General features: G+C 35.9%; 1 pseudogene across 1 annotated transcript; it reads left to right on the top strand.

Annotated features, from left to right (window-relative positions):
• Positions 1-1,270: 1,270 nt before the first annotated feature.
• Positions 1,271-5,205, top strand: LOC306668847 (phosphatidylinositol N-acetylglucosaminyltransferase subunit C-like; annotated as a pseudogene). Its single transcript has 2 exons — positions 1,271-1,418; positions 4,341-5,205. The product of its transcript is annotated as a phosphatidylinositol N-acetylglucosaminyltransferase subunit C-like (transcript).
• The last annotated feature ends 1,875 nt before the right edge of the window (positions 5,206-7,080 follow it).

The raw sequence follows: 7,080 nt of genomic DNA, 5'->3' as shown, positions 1-7,080 counted from the left end.
AGATGATTGGAGCCAGTGGAGCAACAAGGACTCAGCATCCCCACAATACGGCTGGGGTCTGCCCAAAGGAGTCTTGGTGCTTTGTTGCCTCAACTAGGCTGTGGACTTCTTCATCTTAAACAAGGGTCATTCATGGGCCTTGTGGTAGATCTGACTTCATCTTGGAAGCTATCTCATTTTCAGAATATAATTATTTGTACTAAGAGAAAAATGGAATCCTTTATAGAATAATAATGAGAGTTAAATTACAACATAAATATATAACTCATCACAAGACTAAGCACTTATTAGGCTATTCCTAATTATACTCTTCCATTTGCCCTTCAGTTTCCCCACAAGGCCAAACACAGAGATTCTCAATAGCAGATGCACATCTAAATCACCTGTAAATTCAAAAAATTAATAATGATAGTTATACCCCAAACCAAATTTTGCAGAGGGCCATGGCATTTATATATAATATTGAAAGATTCTCATAACATAATCAAATGCAAAGTAAGGTTTAAACATTCTGGGTTTAGCACACTGTTGATGGCTCAATAAATGAAAATTGGTTAATTGTTACCTAGTGATAGAATTAAAGAGGCATGATGAGGAATTTTGCACATAGGGATGACATCTAATAGGAAATACCTGTGGCATACATTGTGTCTTGGGTAATAACTCTAAAGGAAGAATCTAATATTTTATAAAATTATTAACAATTATTATTAGTACCATTATAAACTAGCTGTCAGGCATTTCACCATACAAATATTTCTTTGTAGGCTTGGAAAATAATAATCAAGGTCAGAAACTAAATGTTTTGTAATAGCAAGGGAAATGAAATTTCAGATAGAATTAGTATTTTAGGCTTAAGTGCTGTTGCACTGAGCTGTATAGCACATGCCCTTCCTTGTAAGACTTGATGACCATGCTTCAAGAGAAATAACCTAAAAAAGTATAAAACCACACTAAAGACTCAATCTTGTGATTAAATATAACTTTCATTTAATCTGACACAGATATAATAGTACATTATTATCTGTTGCAAAGATATACATAGTCTCTTGACATAAAATGTTGAATACTAGTTGCATATTATCTTACCAAGTTTATATAATCAAACCTAGACTTTCTGGATTTATCTTGAGGAACCGGGTTTCCAGGATACGTAAGTATATAGCTTCTAGAACATCCTTTTGTAGATAGATTTCTTCAGTATCATGCTCTGACGTCTTGACTAGGTGCATTAACAAGTAGTTGTGCCTTGAAAAATGTTTGGCAGAAAATGACATTAGTGGACATAAAGGTTTCTGAAGAAGCTATCCTGATCTGTCCAGCTGCTGAAAGGAAGGAATATTCTGGCCTGTGCAGCCCTGGCTTTTACAAGATGTCAGCACTTCCTGTGGCTTCTATAGTGGACAGCTGCCCAAAGGGTAGAGAAAGAAACTGCAATGTCTAAGTTAATACAGAGCTCCAGGCTCTGGAAAAGAGAGAATGTTTTCTCCAATATTATCTTTTTTCACTTCATTTAAATAGCACTGGTTTTAGTGTTCCCCTTTCACTGAGGAGGAAATTGAACTTTTTGCCCTTTAATGAAAAATAAAGCTACATTACCAGGATGTCACACAGCCAGAATCTGAAGCAGGTTCCTATAGCTCTCAAAATCAGCATATTTCAGGGCCAGAGTTTGCTGAATCCTGATTGATGGATATTTCAGAGAGGAGCAAGGTCCAGGATATTAAAGCTGATGTGTCTATTGGAGTCACACAGAAAGGATGAAGGCAGGAAACCATACTGCCTGAGAATTAATGCCTGTTTTGGTTTGGATATGAGGTGTCCCCCCAAAACTCCTGTGTCGATGAAATAACACTCAGAGGTGAAATCATGATAGTTCCAACCTGATTAGTCCATTTTTGTTTGAATGGACTGGCTGGGTGGTAGCTGCAGGCAGGTGGAGCCTAACTGGAGGAGGTGAGTCACTGAGGATATGCCCCAGAAGGGTGCATCTTCCCTGCATCCTCTTTTCTTCTCTGCTTGCCAGCTGTCTTGAGATGAGTAGCACTTCACCACCCTCATTTGCCATGGTTTTCTGTCTCACCTTGGCCCCAAGCAATAGGGTCAGCTGAAAATGTACTGAACCTCTGAAATCCTGAGCCAAAATGAACTTTTCCTCCTGAAAGTTTTTCTTGTTGTGTATTTTGATTACAGTGAAGAAAACCTAATATGATGACATTACAGAATGAGGTAACCTTGAAGAGAAGCACACAGCCCTCTAATGTACTTGTCATTATCCTCAGAGTTTCACAAAATAATGCCCTCAAGACACAAGAGGCCAAGTTTGTTGTTGTTGTTGTCTTTTTATTGTTTATGATGATTGGAATCAAAGGTAGGGCCCTGTGTATGCTAAGTAAGCACTGTGCCACTGAGCATCGTCTCCAGCCTACTAAGGCTTGAGTTTTACAACTTCCACCTAAGAATATTTTCCACATTAAAAAAAAAAAAAAAAAAAGTGATGTAACACGGAACATTTGTAGCTACAAATTATAAAAATATTTATTATCTGAAACTTTGCAAAAAATGTTTGCCCACCTCAGTCCACTTAATCCTCCTGCACCTTTCACTGAGAGGAGGAAAGAACAAGTTTCCTCAGGAAATCTGGTGAACTTGAGATTCTACAGTCTAGATAATAGCTGGAGTCATTTTTGCTACTCTAACAATTTGGTGCCCTCAAAATGTGTGTGTTCATTCATCTTCTAGTCCTTTTTATTTAAAAGTATTGGTGGATGTAAATATATGCACATGTAATAAAGACACCATCAGATAGTTGAATACAATAAGGTGGAATTTGGAGACCAAGGAAAGTAGTGATATTCCCTAACTTCCAGGTTTATTGGTGTAATAAGGCTCATTTCTAGGTCCTGGGGAATTGAATCCTATATATAAATGTTTCAGGAGATGTTAATTGCTCCCTGTAACCCAATTGTCTAGAGAGACATATCAAGGAGTGTTTGTTATTAAAATACTTACAAATAGATATACATATTTTCTGAGTTGTACTTTAATTACATTCTGGGATTTGCATAATTAAAAGAAAATAATCTTCATTGATATTATCATAAAATGCTGATTTTGTTTTCCCTTCAAGATTTTCAAGTTTGCTTTATTAGACCACATTTTGTTATATGAACTAACTATTTGTTAGTTGCTGAATGTAAGAGATCCCTAAAGGACACAACTTATAAAGTACAGGAAAAAATAATCCAATGCCTTGAAATTCATGCTTTTGGCAGAAAGAAGACATTTTACAGGGAGGGATTTTAAATGGATTCTATTCTTCTTTGAAGCATTTGAGCAAACATGGAACACAATTCATCAAATTTACTATCAAATCCTTTCACTATAGCAGAAAAAAATTGTCCTAAATTAATTCCCACAAAAAAATGCTTTCCTGTTGAAGAAAAAGTAATAAAATGTTAAAAGTATTATGTGAACAGATATAATAAGCATGGTATCCAACCCTACTGTGAATTTCAATAAAAGTAAATTATAGCCTTTGATTACAAGACACCTGTGATTTCATTCTTCCCTGTAGTTATTTTGCTATTATGTGATAAAAGAAAGTACGTAAAATTTAAGGAAAAGGCAAAGCAGTGAAAGAACAGTAAATAATTGAATAGTGTTACATAAAAAAATTAGATACACATGAATTACAGTGAGTAAGAGATATTTGAATGAAAACTTTCATTTCGATGGATTAGTGGTGTCCTGAGTTTCCACCTTTGTGACTGGAAAGGTCAATGTATTGATAAAGTCTGCTTTAGAAGTGTCACAGAGCTAAAAAGATTCTGGGTGTCATTAAGACTCCTTTCCTACTCACTCTTGCCAATATCAAAAGGTTTGAGTGTCTGGGAAATTAAATGGGAACTTGAACATGCACTCTTTAAAGTTTAGATCCTAGCAGGTATTCAACACCTTTAGAAAACTTGGATGTTTTAATTGAGTTCCTTTTGTTGTTGTTGTTGTTGTTGTTGTTGTGTGTTCGTTTTTAAATTACCCTGAAGACAATTTATGGAAATGGTATAAAAATGTCCCAATAAGGTATTCCTAGGAATGTGGGGGCAGGAATTTGACTGTGTTGTCCTGCCTCAGAGAACAAGCTCATCTATTGCAAACCTAGCCTGGGTTGCTGCCTTTGAAAATAAGGAAGGGTTGGTGGATAACAGCATGGAATTTCCAGAGAAGTCTTATTTCAAAGTTTCCTAAAGAATGAAGACTACATGGATTTCTCTGAGGAGATTGAACTGGCCTGAGTTTAAGGGAAAGGATCAAATAATATGTACCCAACCTGTAACTAGCACCAAGGAGGCCAAGGCAGCCCTTCCCTGATAGCTATATGGACCAGTTCCTAGAATTGTTCTAGAAAAACATCTGTACCTAGAAATACCAATATTGAGTTGTGGTATTCAAGTGCAGTGTGGTGATACAACAGCTTTGCAATGTTTGTGTTTTTGTAGTTGCCTAGTAGTATGTGGATGAGGGTCTCCTAGCCCCCCTCTGGCTTTTTGAAACTGGCCTGACATCTTCATTGATTGGTGTGTTTTGTTCTATCTCATTGATGGAGGTGAAGGACAGAAGAAGAGCAGGTGGACCCGGTGGATTTACCTGAAAGGTGTCCTGGTCTTCATTACTTTCACTTATGGTTTTTCACCAATGCTGAAGACCCTGACAGAGTCCATTAGCACTAATACCCTCTAGGCCATATCCTTCTTCATACTGTTGAGTCACCTCATCTTTGACTATGAGGTCAAGACTCATTGTATCCAGCATACTGTTCTTGAACATGGCCATTTTGCTTCTGTCTGCCTGACTTCACATCTTCCCCAGTGCCTGCGTGCCTTCATCACAGTGACATTTGCCTTCCAGATTTCTGCACTGTGGCCCATGTTACAGAAGAAACTGAAGGCCTGTACTCCCTGCAGCTATGTGTGGGTCATACTACTTTTTGCGTTTTCAGCCTTGGGAGGCTTCCTGTCCATCAGTGCTGTGGGAGCCATAGTCTTTGCTCTTCTGCTGACTTCCATCTCATTTCTCTGCTATTTCTACCTCATTCACCTGCAGGTTTTTAAAGAAAACATTCATGGGCCTTGGGATGAAGCTGAAATCAAAAACTCGTCCAAGTTTCTCAGCTCAATTAGGTACAAACCCCACTTACATTATTAAGGCAACCTGGTAGACTGATTGCTAAACAGCATAAATCTAAAGCCAAAGCCCATTCTGGAAGTTGTAGGTTTATGTGGATGAGAGAAAAAAGATCAGAGGAAAAAAATAACTCAAGGCTTGGGTGGTGAAGGTGCTTACTCGTTCTGTCATTTTGTGATGAAAAAGCTTTCTGGTGCCCTCTTGAATTATTGCCTCTCATCTGTTATTCACTATGACAGATGTGGTCTCTATTATAAAAGTAACAGCACATATACTCACACATATGCACACACACGCACACACACAGAAACTGTACCACTAATATTGCCAATGTATTCACCTTATAAATGTGCCTAGTGCCCTAAAAACTCCTCTAAGCCAGTCTTCCAATTATTAAGTGTTAATCTTATGTTAAATTTTCTTACACTTATCACGTACTTATCATTTTTATCTATTATTGTTTACATTTATTATTTAAATATTATTCTTACTCTAAATAGGATATGATAAAAAGGTATGGTTTGGGACTTCTTGGAAAACTGACAGAACTGAGCCCAGTCATTCCTCTGGTTCATATTCTTCTTTGAAACATATTCTTTCATTGAATTTACTGTCAACTTCTGAAAATTAATTTTTAATGTGTTATAGAGATACTAAAATATACCTGATATATCTTATAACATAAACTTTAACATAACCTTATAAACTCTAAAGTAAATCTTATGGTCATATTTTTTTTGAAAGTCACTATTTTGTGGCATTAAGAACTTTATTGGCTGAAGTGAATAATAATTATCTAAAAGTCATTTAAGTTATTCTAACAGTTCTTCTCAGTGGCATAATTGCCAGAGACAATTTCATTTTGAAGAAAGCTAGAGCAGATATTTCTTGACTTTAAGAACATATATATATATATGCTGTAAAAATTGAAATTTATTATACCTCCTTTTACCCATCAAGAACTTAGTATGGCAAGGGTTAACAGTAAGGAAAACATGAGGAGGTATGAGAGAAGCAGCTAAAGTCAAGAGAGGTGTTTTTGTTTAATCAAACTTGAGATTTCTGTGAAATTTATGTATGTGTAAAATATACATATGACCTTTGAATTAAATCCTTTTGACTTCCTGCCTTTGTTTCTAACATGAAATTAGAAAACTAAGAATGCAAAGCATATCGCTTTGAAAATAAATCTGTGGGCTGTTATGAAAACAAAATCTGTTCAATAATAATACTCTTGGGTTATTTTTTAGAGATGCTGTCAATATGTAAAGTGTAGTTAGGAGCACACCTTTAATTTGCTCTGTAGAGATTTTACCACCGTCTGTTACTATAATATATCTCGTGTCCCTGGTTAATGATTTGTATTTGTTTGATGAACTCTTACAATATGTTTGGGGCTTTGAGAACAATAGTCTTTGTCCAAAGAATTATGTATCCAATAATTCTAAGAAAAAAACAGTCAAGGCATCATATTGATGGAATCATTTGTTCATGATTTAACACATTTTGAACTACTAAATACCAAAAATTGTGCCAGAGGTTTTCACATATTTTGTCTAATTTTATCATCACAATGCCTTTTGAATTTAGACACTATGTTAATTCCTGTGAAGAAGCACACACACAAAGGGACAACTTTACCACCTTAATATATGGCATTGTCTGGATTCAATGATACAAGCTAAGTGTTCCTTCCCTGATTTTATAATAGTCCAAAATCAAATGAAAAAAAAAAAAAAGATAAACAAATTACTGCAGTTGCTGCAAGTCCTGTGTCTTCAGATGAAGGATAAGTGATTCAATTTCCCAGGGGAGAAGAGAAGTTTTTTCTTGATTGACCTTGAATGAGAGAAGAAAACAATAAGGAAAAGTTTTGTTTCAGGACCTCATGAATAT

The sequence above is a fragment of the Sciurus vulgaris genome, assembly GCF_902686455.1.
Source record: "Sciurus vulgaris genome assembly, chromosome: 8".
In the NCBI taxonomy this organism is placed as follows: Eukaryota; Metazoa; Chordata; class Mammalia; order Rodentia; family Sciuridae; genus Sciurus; species Sciurus vulgaris.
Note: the sequence above shows the minus strand (reverse complement) of the source record. Positions and strands in the feature narration are given on the sequence as shown.